The sequence below is a fragment of the Galeopterus variegatus genome, unplaced genomic scaffold (genome assembly GCF_000696425.1).
Source record: "Galeopterus variegatus unplaced genomic scaffold, G_variegatus-3.0.2 Scaffold4550, whole genome shotgun sequence".
NCBI classification, from domain to species: Eukaryota; Metazoa; Chordata; class Mammalia; order Dermoptera; family Cynocephalidae; genus Galeopterus; species Galeopterus variegatus.
The window spans coordinates 152,594-165,352 of NW_007730661.1; positions in this window are offsets into that span (position 1 = coordinate 152,594).

Below are 12,759 nucleotides of genomic sequence, written 5' to 3' on the forward strand. Positions count from 1 at the left end.
AAGATCAGATGGCTGTAGGTGTATGGGTTGATTTATGGGTTCTCTATTCTGTTCCATTGGTTTATGTGTCATTTTTATGTCAATACCATGCTGTTTAGGTTACTATAGCTTCATAGTATAGTTTAAAACCAGGTAGTGTTATGCCTCTGGCTTTTTTTTAACTCAGGATTGCTTTGGCTGTTCACGGTCTTTTGTTATTCCATATGAATGTTACAATTGTTTTTTACATTTCTGTGAAGAATGTCATTGGTATTTTGATGGGGATTGTGTTGAATCTGTAGATAACTTTGGGTAGTATGGACATTTTCACAATGTTAATACTTCCAATCTAAGAGCATTGGATATCTTTCCATCTTCTTGTGTCCTCCTTAATTTCTCTCAACTGTGATTTATAGTTCTTATAGAGATTTTCCACATCCTTGGTTAACCTTATTCCTAGGTATTTTATTTTTTAGTGACTATTGTAAATGTACTAGCTTTCTTGATTTCTTTTTCTGCTAGGTTATTGATGGAATATAAAAATGCTACTATTTTTGCATGTTGATTTTGCATCACTTTGCTGAAATCAACTCTGAGTTTTTTTTTTTGTAGAGTTTTTAGGCTGTTCTATATATAGGATCATATCATCTGCATACAGGGACAGTTTGACATCTTTTCTGACCTCGATGCCCTCTATTTCCTTCTCTTCCCTGATTGCTCTGGCTCACACTTCCAACACTATGTTGAATAGGAGTGGCAAGAGTAGGCATCTATTTTTATTTTTAACTTATGCTGTACTCTTTATGTGGGAGAGTTTTCAGTTCAAAGTATTTCTCTGAAAAAGGTAGTGGTTTGGAGCTCTGTCTTAAATAGTATTTTAACAAAGAGCTATAGATCTTATACATGATAGGACAAAGAAGATAAAAGTTTTAGGCTTCCAAAGGTGAGAAACTGTAGGAAGGTAAATAAGGAGAAAGTAAAGTCTGCTTCTAGATTCTCTGGGCCCTGCTGGCACTAGTCTCTGAGCTCTTATCAGCTCAAAGCCATCTCCAGTAAAGACAGGATTTACATCTCTGTTTCTAGTAAGTAAAAGAGGCAGGGAAGGTAGAAGGGTTTTCTGTCCTGTGAATCACCATTCTGCCATCAGGCCATCATAAAAACAGATAGTGAAAAGGACAGAGAGGATTCCAGTGTGCTAGCCTTCTTTGGCTCAACAATCCTCAGTATTTTAGAGAGGAATATTTTGGTGTCCTTCATCTTCTGAAGGACATCTTGGTTACTACCAAGTTTGGGCAATTATGAATAAAGCTGCTATAAACATCCATGTGAAGGTTTTTGTATGTATGTAAGTACACACCATACGTGGATACATACCAAGGAGCATGATTGCTACATTGTGTGTTAAAAGTGTTTAATTTTGTAAGAAATCACCAAACTGTCTTCCAATGTGGCTGTGCCATTTTGCATTCTCACCAGCAATAAGTTGTTCCACATTCTTGTCAGCACTTGGTGTTGTCAGTGTTCTGGATTTGGGCCATTCTAATAGGTGTGTAGTGGCATCTCATTGTTGTTTTAATTTATGTTTCTCCAATGACATATAATGTGGGGCATATTTTTATATGATCATTTGCTATCTATATATCTTCTTCAATGAGGCATTCATTGAGGTCTTTGGACCATTTTTTAATTGGGTTGTTTGTTTTCTTTGTTGAGTTTTAAGAGTTCTTTGTGTATTTTGGACAACAATCCTTTATCAGATATGTCTTTTGCAAATATTTTCTCCCACTCTATGGCTTTTCTTTCTATTTTCTTGATGGATTTGTTTTTTACTTGGTGGGTATTTTTAGAAAACATTGTGAAAAACTTTAAAATGGCAAAAGAAAAAAAAAGATTGTTCTGATAATACATTTTTCTGGGTTATCAATGTCTTTTATTGTCTCTGAGCTAACTTATACCTCTGAAAGCTTTAGAAAACTAATAATCATTGATTCTTCTGCTTAGAAATACAAATAAACTGTGTCCATAATGTAGCTGATTATTTCCCTGGGGATAAATAGACCTGTTTGCCTCTGTTTGTAAAATTTAATTTAGCATTTTTTTATTGCCTAGATATGTGTGGTTTTTTGAATTATCCTTTAAACTGATTGTAACATCTTACTGGCTCCCTCATTAATCAATGCATTAAATAAAATCTTTAACACATGTTCATTTTGCATTCATTTGTATGAATCATCATTTTACCTTTTTAAAAAATATATTCTTTAACATATAGAAAAGTTGATATAACTTGGTCTACACAGGTAGTGGAGACTTGTCTGACACACAGGGACTCTTGGACCACAAAATGCATGTTTTTACTTGCTATATTGTACTTGGAAGCAAAAAGATAAAATGGAGAAGCAAAAGCATGTTGCCTATAAAAACCAATGTACTAGTGGTTAAAGCCATTGTTTCCTATATGGAACTCAAATTGAAAAGAAGAACAGATAAATAAGTTCATTTACAAAGAGTTTGAAAACCTACTTTTCACCTAGAAGAGGTTTTTCCAAAAAGCCTCTACTAGCATTTGGGAATCAGAGCAATTAGCAGAGAAATCAGGCTGCTCTGCTGGGTGTAAGGACATTTCTCAAACAAAGCTTACTCTGAATATGGAATTCTTAATTAACATTCTGAGAGGTTGGTCACATGGGGCTGTGTGCCCAGGGTACTCTAGCAGTTGCTTTGTTTGAGTGGGGTCCCCTAGTGTTAACAGTTGGATATCTGCAGATTAAGTGCAGACAGTACTTGGACAGACAATTGAAAAAGTAATTTTTTGATGCTTTCCCCAGCTGCTGCTGACAGATTAGCTGGGATTTTATCCAGGTTCCTTCACTGTAGCTGATAGAACTTTATGAGTGGAACACAAGAGTGTGTACATTATTGTTGATTTAGCTGGGAAAAGGATTTGGAAACACTCCTGCACTTCTTTTATGGGTTGTGAGTCAACTAGTCTTGGTTTTGCTTCCTGGACATTGTTCCTATTGGGAGGAAACATATTATTAGAAATAAACAATCAATGAAAAGAAAACTAGATGGAGTTGTTATTCTGGTTGTCTCTCTGGCATCCATTCTGCCTCATCCTATTTTTTGTGTCCACCGTGATTCATGTCTCCTGCACTGGGATGGGAATAGGCAAAGCCCCTTAGGGTTATATGATTTCCAAAGGATGGGGATTCCTGACCTGGGCAGAATCCAGTGTGTAGACGACTTTGCCTTTGGTCACAGTAATTGTTCAGGGGTGGTCTAATCAGAGTGAAGCTTAGGATTTTTGTTCAATTGTTGTGGAAAACTCCATAACCTTGCACCCTGGGTGTGTTTGAGAAAGAATTGCAGCCTACTTTCTGCAAGCAGTGCTCTTATGTCCATGAGAAAAACTGTCTTGAAGAGCACGTGGATACAAAGTGGAGTGCCTAAGGAATCAGACAAATGAAAATAAAGCCTTAATGAAGTTGCACTTGAAGCCCATTCAACCTCTGAACTTTTCAGTGACCTGAACCTGTAAATTCCCCTTACAATGTGAATTAATTTGATGTGGGTTTTCTGTCACCTGCGATGGAAGTAGAATTCTTACCACCAAACATTGGATCTTTCTGTGGTCCCAACTGCTTCGTGCTCTTCACGTGGTGCTTTCGTAAGTGTGCAGAGGGAATTTTAGAACATAATACTGGCTTGAATCTCATCCTTAGTGGAGGAGCTGGGGTTATGTTCACTAGTTCCCTCTGCAGCTCTTAGAATCTGTTCAGTCTTGGAAACGCTTTACCTTTCCCAGCCCAGCAGTGACAGGTGCAATTCTTGATCGGCTTTCTGTGGCCTTCCAGGAAGTGAAACTGGAGAGAATGGGATTGGCCCCAATCTGGGAAAGCTGCAGATCTCTAGACAGATAGTGTTTCATGGAACTTTCTCTGGGAACACACTTCTACAGATTGGTGGAGGACTATAGTTTTATTTGTGTATCTTTATGACTAAGGAGTCTTAAAGCTCGTCTCCCCTACCAGCACTGTCAGCTCCCTAAAAGATCAGGGACCATCTTTGTTTTACTCACTACTGCATCACCAGTGCATGACAGGGTGGCTGGCCCCCAGGAAGTGTTCAAAAATTATCTATCAAATTAGAAGGACAAGCGAATGAGTAGGATTCAAATGGTACAGAGACTCGTCTCCCCTACCAGCACTGTCAGCTCCCTAAAAGATCAGGGACCATCTTTGTTTTACTCACTACTGCATCACCAGTGCATGGCATGGTGGCTGGCCCCCAGGAAGTATTCAAAAATTATCTATCAAATTAGAAGGACAAGCGAATGAGTAGGATTCAAATGGTACAGAGGGTTTTGTAGGTTTCCCTTTATACTCCACCAGTAGTAAGGGGTCTTCATTTCAGAACCCATGATTATCATGATAGGTTCTAGGGTTTTTATAAATTAAGCTTACTGGAAATTTTACCTCTTTACTCATTACTTCTTAACCCTTTCTTTCCTTTAAGTTCAAGAGGAACCCATCATCTGAATTTCTCTAAGATGAAAGTTGTTTCATTTGTAAGTATTGAACAAGTGTTGGGTTAATGAAATCCCTGTATGTCATGGGTAAATAAATAAATAAATAATATACAAATACCTGAAGAACTATGTCACATTGATTTTTTTTTTTAAATCATCTGCAGAGTCAAGGTCCATGTTTTTAAGCAGTCTGTATACTTTTGGTGTTACTGGTATAGTTGCAAAAAACGAAACATAGTAAAGGATAGAAGAAAGTAAACACCACTGTTAGTCTTTTTGTTTTTTTTTTTGCTACAAGATATTAGTTGAAATATTAACTTTTTCCATAGCTAAAGGGACAGAAACCATGAATCCAGTTCTGCTAACTTCCAAGGAGACTAGATAAGAACCATTCAATTACAGGCTGCTTATTTATCTAATTCTCCTGGCAGGATTTACTTCTGGTAAAACAAATCACCTGTTGAAGGGGGAAAAAAAAGCCATTTAAGTGATTAAAATCTACTTTAGCTAATTTCCTCTTTAACCTATTTGTAAGCCAGCAAGAGCTGATAATTGTAATGAATAGTTCTTATGGGAAGCTTTAATTGACATTTGGATCTCATTAGACTTTGAAAAACTTCTGCAATCTTATTCATTTTGACCTCTTTGCTGGGAATACAGTCTTTAAGGAAGACTTCAGTGCATGGAATTTAATCTTTGTGAACCAGGACAATTCTTAATTTTTTTTAACCTTGGTTTTTTCAGTTGTAAAATGATTGTCATCATGATTAAATAAGCTAATATAAAGTGCTAAATTTACAGGTATGAAGTGCCTAATAGTGTCCAGCACGTGATGAACATACAATAACAGATAGGGCTCATTATTATTATTTTTTTTTGTGACCGGTAAGGGGCTCGCAACCCTTGGCTTGGTGTTGCCCGCACCGCTCTCAGCCAGTGAGCGCACCGGCCATCCCTATATAGGATCTGAACCCGCGGCGGGAGTGCCGCTGCGCTCCCAGCGCTGCACTCTCCCAAGTGTGCCAGGGGGTTGGTAGGGCTCATTATTATTAAGAGGCTCTGAAATGGAAAAGATGACTGGATAAAAAGGGGGTAGTAGAAAAGCAAAGATCAATTTCCTCTTTTTAATTAACTTATCAACTTCTGGAATATTTAGCATACAATTAATATACCTGTTCTATTATAAAAAAAAACAAAACAAAACTAGAAACAGGTATCTTTTCAAGTTCTGGTACCAAAGTACTTCTGTGTTATATGTGTGATGTATTTGGAATTCTTCTTTATAAAGGACATCTTAAGAGGGCAAAGTGTATAATTCTTTTTAAAAACTTTTTTATTTTTTAATTTATCAGTATACAATGTACTTAATTTTCATGTCCCTTTACTAATTCCTCCTTTTCCCCTCTCCCTCTCCCCGACTCCTTATACTTTTTGAATAGGACACTTAGTCAAAGTGAAGAATTAAATTCAGTTAATATGAATGTCAGCTCAACTCTTCCTCTTAGGGTTTTTTTTTTTTTTAAAAGATGACCGGTGAGGGGATCTTAACCCTTGACTTGGTGTTGTCAGCACCACGCTCAGCCAGTGAGCGAACCGGCCATCCCTATATGGGATCCGAACCCAGGGCCTTGGTGTTATCAGCACCACACTTTCCCAAGTGAGCCACCGGGCCGGCCCCATCTCTTAGGGTTTTTAAGTATGTATCATTTAAAGGTGAAGAAAGTATAAAACAGAAGAAGTGACTACAAGGCCTGGTGAATGCAGATGGTATAAAATAACATCTCTTAGGGTTTTTAAGTATGTATCATTTAAAGGTAAAGAAAGTATAAAACAGAAGAAGTGACTACAAGGCCTGGTGAATGCAGATGGTATAAAATAACATATGAGGGAAAATGAGAAAGGAGACAAAGATTAGTAGCTTCTTGATAACCGACTGTGTATGGGGTGAAATCTCATGTATCATTGCTAGTTTGTAGGCATGTCATCAACCTCAATGCTTACTGTTTTTTGAGGCTGGAGAGTATGAATAATATTCTCGGACAAATAAGCCAACTTTTTATTTTCTGTAAGAGGAGATATGGGGGTTTGCAAAAAACTGATTTAGGAATGCACTAGAAATTTTAAGTGTGTGTCTAGGTGAGGGGAACAGTTCAGTTTACCATCTCAAGATATTTTTTTCTGGCTAACCTAAAAATTAGTTTGCATTCTGAACACACCAATTGTTTATGCCATTAAGAAGATTATTTAAGGCCAATTTAGATAGATTGAAAAGCATGCAAATAATTCATACTGTAAACAGTCTATATGCAAAGAGAAGTAATAGAGTGCCCATTTTCAATACTTTGCTTTGAGTTTAGATTTAATCTCTTGTTTATAGTGTAAGGCAAAAGAATTTTTCCCCAGCCTAGAAGTGGTTTAGCTTAGAGATAAAAATAGATTAAAAAAAAAAAAAAACTTTTGTCACTGAAAGAACATCTCGGCTGTCGTTTAGAAAATGTTTCTTAATTTCCTAACAATGTCCTGATTAGACACAACAGAAGCCTGTTTATAAAATGGGGAAATATCTGATCAGAAATAAACTCGGATCAGTCAAGGGAACAGTTGTTGCCTCAGAAATTGGCCCTTTTGTATTTCCCCTGCTTTATAATTTCTCTCTATTTGACAAACATGCACTATTAGCAATCGTTTCTGTCTTGATAACTAATCTTGCATTCATCAACTTTTCTTTCCCCAGCTCGCTGAGGACCAGTTTCTAAAATGATCCCTGGAACACTGACTTGAATAGTCTGAATGAGGAGGGATGGAACGAGAACAGGAGAAAGCACAAAGCCTTTTGTGGTTCGTTGTTCAACTAGAATTAAAATAGGCTTAAAGAAGCCTCTGAGAAGCCATTTACACTCATGATCTGAATTCCTGGGTCTCCAATCTACTCAGATAGATGCATTTACATTTGGGGAAGAATCCCTTCACACCATGTTCCTTCTAGGAAAGAAAGTCATTTAGCTCTTGCTGAATCTATATTGTCAAGGAGTTTGTGAAGTGGAGGTTATTTGGGCTCTTTGTGCTTGTGTTAAGTGTGTTCTATTGGAAGGTATTATGAGGGCTGAGGAGAGAAAAGTGAGAGCAAGAGGGATTAGCTGGTGTCTGCAGTTTTCATAAGCAGCTGGGGCTATGAGCAGAAACTCTTGAAATTGCACGTCTCAAAGCAGCATCTGGCATAGCGGGAACAACAGAGCCCCGGGGACCACAGAAGAGGCAAAGTAGGAGAGCTTGTCAGATTTCTTGCAGTTTTAACTCAAGACCTTAAGAACAATATTAGCAACAAAGAGTAATGATTTGCTCTAGCATCTCGACAAACACTGTCAATAGGACTTTAGCCTGAGTGAAAAGCACGTAGACTATAACTGAAGATGCAGGAGTTGGAGATGCTCATAAATTAGCTTGAAAGCAGTGGTTCTAAAAGTGCGGTCCCCAGACCTTCAACATCAGCGTTACTTGAGAACTTGTTAGAAATGCAAATTTTTGGTCTCCACCCTAGAACTACTGAATTAGAAACGCTGGGGGTAAGGCCTAGAAATATGTGTTTTAACAAGCCCTCCAGGTGATTGTGATGCATGCAAAAATTTGAGAATCACGTTTTTGAGGGCATTGGGACCAGTTTTTCTTACTGAGCTACCTTCATGAGCTCTCTTCACCTTCCTGTTCCCACAACTGATTGTTCTTTGTCTGAATGGATGAGTATGTGGACAGCAGATTCAGAAAGTGATGGAAGAACTGGAAAGGCTTTGCCATTACCGTTCACTCATTATTCTAATAAACCTGAAGTGACCCCTTCCTTGGGTGCTCCTTTTTTCTTCTCAAGTCTTGGCTACCTCAGTCCTCCGACTCTTGGAAGTTGTCATCACTTGTTACATCACAGTGGAACTGCATTGGCCCAAATGGTAGCCACTAGGCTCATAAAGCTATTTAAGTAAAAATTAAATAAAATTAAAACTTTAGTTCTTCAGCCACACTAGCCATGCTTCAACTGCTCAATAGTCATGTGTGGCTAGTGGCTACTGTACTGGACAGTGCAGATATAAAACACTTCTATCATTGCAGAAAGTTCTGTCAGACAGAACTTCTGTAGAATTCCTCTCATCTCTCTGACACTAACCTTATGAACCTACCCTCTCATATAGTGTTTACCAATGTCTATGGTTGTAAGTGCTCCCACCATGACCAATTTCAAGCTTCTGACATGATGTCACTGAGCATGGAGTTGGGAAGAGATGCACACAATCAACTCTTGAGAGTCAGTATGAACTGGTTCCAGGTCACCATTTGTTTTATGGGAGTAATTCTTCCTTGATGATGTAAAGCACTGATTTTGTTCTTTATTTTCTAATTTCGTTATACAGTGAGACTGGTTTTCTAAAAACAATATTAACAGCATGCTAAAAGTGGACATAATTCAACTACCTGAAATGTATTTGGGTTATAAGGTAGGAATATACAATACACAGCTTAACTTAGAAGGTCTTTTCCATGTCAATGAGAAAACTGCTCAAGGTAATTTGGGGCTAGTGTCTTTCAGTGCCTATATATGTGCAACTAAACCATACAAGATGTTAAAATGTGTACACTTTAGTCTAAATTCTACATTGAGCCAACAGTGGTACTCCAGTGATTATTTCTATTAGTGGAGGTGTTTATAGTCTTTATCTGGTTGTGGAGGGTAAGCTGGCAGAAGTGACTTGGTCACCAATTGAAAATGGAGGAGTTGGCTTTTATCATTGAGGTCATGAATAACTTGCAAATATGCTGTCAAATGTGAGCAATGTGCTTAAATTTAAAAATATTTGCCTTATTAAAAGTGTTTTGAAATCCTTTTTGAAAGATGGAAAATTTTCTTTTAATTGCAAGCTAAACAAAACTCCATTGATATGCAGCCAGGGCTAGTTTTTTAGAATCAAAATCAGATTCGGCAGACTTTTTTTGTGTGGTTATGGTGGGGTTTTATGGCCATGAATAAAGCTCCTGCATCACTAAGCTAACATCTCATCTGTCAGACAGAAATAGGTTTTAGTCCATGGATTTCACACCCAAAATAGTTGGAAATGAGAAAGCTAAATTATTTCTATCATTTCCTTTCTTGAAAAGGAAAATCCCTAACTCTGAATGCCCGTTACTAAAATTGTTTCTTAATTGTGACAATCATAATTGGATGAGAGTTATCAGTTAAATGGATGACCTAGTTGAGCCCATTTATTTTTGAAAAAAGATTATACACATTTGTGTCACATTGGGTCGTTTTTAGGCCCTTGGGTTTCTGCCATTCCAATGCTGGTCCAGCTAAATCTGGGAGTCTTCGAATGACAGCTGCTAAAAATTCAATCAATAAATGTTGTCCAAATGTCAGAGAGAGTAGTGCAAAGTGAGGACAAGTTGAGACAGTCTGCAAAGTTTGATTCTAGGTAGTCAGAGTTTAAATTTGGCTTAGAAAAGAACTAAGTCAGCATCTTTAATCTCCAAACATTACATACCATGTAGTCAGAAGACTTAGTAAAGGTCAAGCAATCAATATGGTTGGAATCAGCAGAGATAAGTTATAGGAGGTGGTTATATTTCTTGAAATGGTTTTTTACATTCTAACAAAAAGGTACATAGCCTGTGAGGTGGAGCAGAAGAACTCAGACTGCAGTGAAATAAGCTGATCATTGGGCAAAGGGCTATGTTAAAAGATTTGGCAGAGGGCCGACCCCGTGGCGCACTTGGGAGAGTGCGGCACTGGGAGTGCAGTGGCGCTCCTGCTGCGGTTCGGATCCTATATAGGGATGGCCAGTGTGCTCAGCCTGAGCGCGGTGCAGGTGACACCAAGCCAAGGGTTGCAATCCCCTTACCCGTCACAAAAAGGACAAAAAAAAAAAAAAAAAAACCGTGGTTCGGATCCTATATAGGGATGGCCAGTGTGCTCAGCCTGAGCGCGGTGCAGGTGACACCAAGCCAAGGGTTGCAATCCCCTTACCGGTCACAAAAAGGACAAAAAAAAAAAAAAGATTTGGCAGACATGGGAAGAAATGTGGGATCTCAAACATTTATCTTTGTTTGGGATTCAATATTTTGAATGTGCAGCTATCCTTTGGGGGAAAGTTGGGATGTCTGTTATATCATCAATCCAGGAAGATGGAAATACCGGGAGAAGTGTATTATGGTTCATTGTGTTGTTGCTTCTAGTCTTGACTCAGACTAGAAAAAAAGGACTAAAATAAGTTTTTGCCCTTGCTCTTTTCAAAATCACTTAGAATATAGTAAAGAAAAGATAATTACTGAAAATATTAGATTCTTCCATTAAATTACATTTATAGATTTATAAACTGAAGGAAGAGTGATCTTATTTTCTATTTATATATTATTTCTAGAGGGGTGGCAGAACAGTTGTGGAATGAAAAAAGATGAAAAATAGTCTGAGAACAAAGGAAATAATGACATGGTTAAAACCTTGTCATTTAAGAGCTATACAGTTATGATATGAATATATAAGTAAGAGAATTCAGCATGGTTAGTCACAAGCCAGAAAAGAATTCTTTAGTTCCTTCTTACAATTAAAAAAATTTCCAAATAGTATGTGTGTTTTAATTTTCTCTTAGAACAACTCCTGTTGCAAGGGATCAAGAAATTAACCTGTGCTAACCTAATTTTGGAAAATCTTATTTCATTGCACATTACTAAAACTTTCCTTTAAAAATGTAGATGAGTATATATTTCTTGACCAAAGATTGTGGTATAGTAGGAGAAAATGTTAGGAAAACTTTCCTACTTTTTCTTAGACTTAAACAAACTTATTTTTGAATGAAGTTTGGATGAGGTAGCAATGAGAAACTGGCAATAGATGGCATTTCATGTCATCTCCAGTTAGCTGGGGTGCTCCAGGTCTCACAGCAACAAAAGTTGTCCTGAAGGTTTAAGAATTTACTCTTTCTTAAATCTTACCGGGACAAACTAGAGACACTGACTCTTTCTTAAATCTTACCAGGACAAACTAGAGACACTGTTTGTAGATCATCCATTGAGAAGACTATATTTGAACTGTGGGAAAGTGGAGAGTTACCTAGCAGATTTTATTGATTTTCTGGACCTGAGGTAGATTCCAATTATGGCCCCAATTCTTCACCCATCCCTGTATCCACATTCTTTGCCCTGTGACTGCATTCCTTTCAATGAGAAGACAGAGTCTATTTTCCTTGGATCTGAGCTTGTCTTGTGAATTGCTTTGGCCAGTAGAATGCAGAAAAATGACAGCATGCCATTTCCCAGCCTTTGAATAAGAATAAGAAGGCATTGTGTGTTTCCATTTGTTCTCTTGCTGAGAACATTGCCATGAGGACGATACTAGCCTAGCTTGCTGTGTGATGAGAGACAGTTTCACTAGTCTCAGACATGTGAGAGAGCCCAGGCAATATCAGCAGAGCTGCATACTTGACAACTGCAGACACATGAGCAGTAAATGCTTAATGCTGTATGCTGTTGATGTTTTGTGGTTAATTGTTAATGCATTATTGTGGCAATAGATAACTGATACAGGGGACTAGTTTCCAGATGGACTGAAGATATAGATTTCTGATGAGTTCTTCGTGGAACTCTTCTGCTTTATTAAAATAAACAAGAAGTCCTGGAAGTGACAGGCTTGCTTAGCCCAAGCACCTCCCAGGAGGCATTTATCTACTGAGTTGATTTGATCTGGGGGCAAAGGTTTCAGCCCTCTGCCTGGTAGTAGCAGATATACTTGTGAGTCTCCCACTCTGACAGATAGACAAGCGTCTAGAAGTTAACAAGTTAGTTCTCACACAGGACCTTCTTGGGTCTCAAAATTCCAGCAAAATGCTCAATCCCCTTGGAACTTAGAAGTGGCTTAATAATGGCCAGTGACATATCTGTATTTGCCATCAGGCAGAATGAGTATATACATATACACACACATTATTATATCTATATACAAATAAATATAAATATGCATGTGCATATATATGCATATATGAGCAAATAAATATATTTTTGAAATTTAAACTCATACGCTTTTTCTATTTTGCCAGGCTTATATCTGGTGTATAGGGAATGAATCAATGTGCCATCCTTTTAAGACCCATTTCGTTGTCTTCTGGTTTTATTTTACTTCCATTTCTTCTCCTTAGCAGAGAAAACAATGGAATTTGTGGAAGCCCCAGGAGTTTCTGAATCTCAGAGGGGCAGGCTTTTTACCTGTGAAGAGG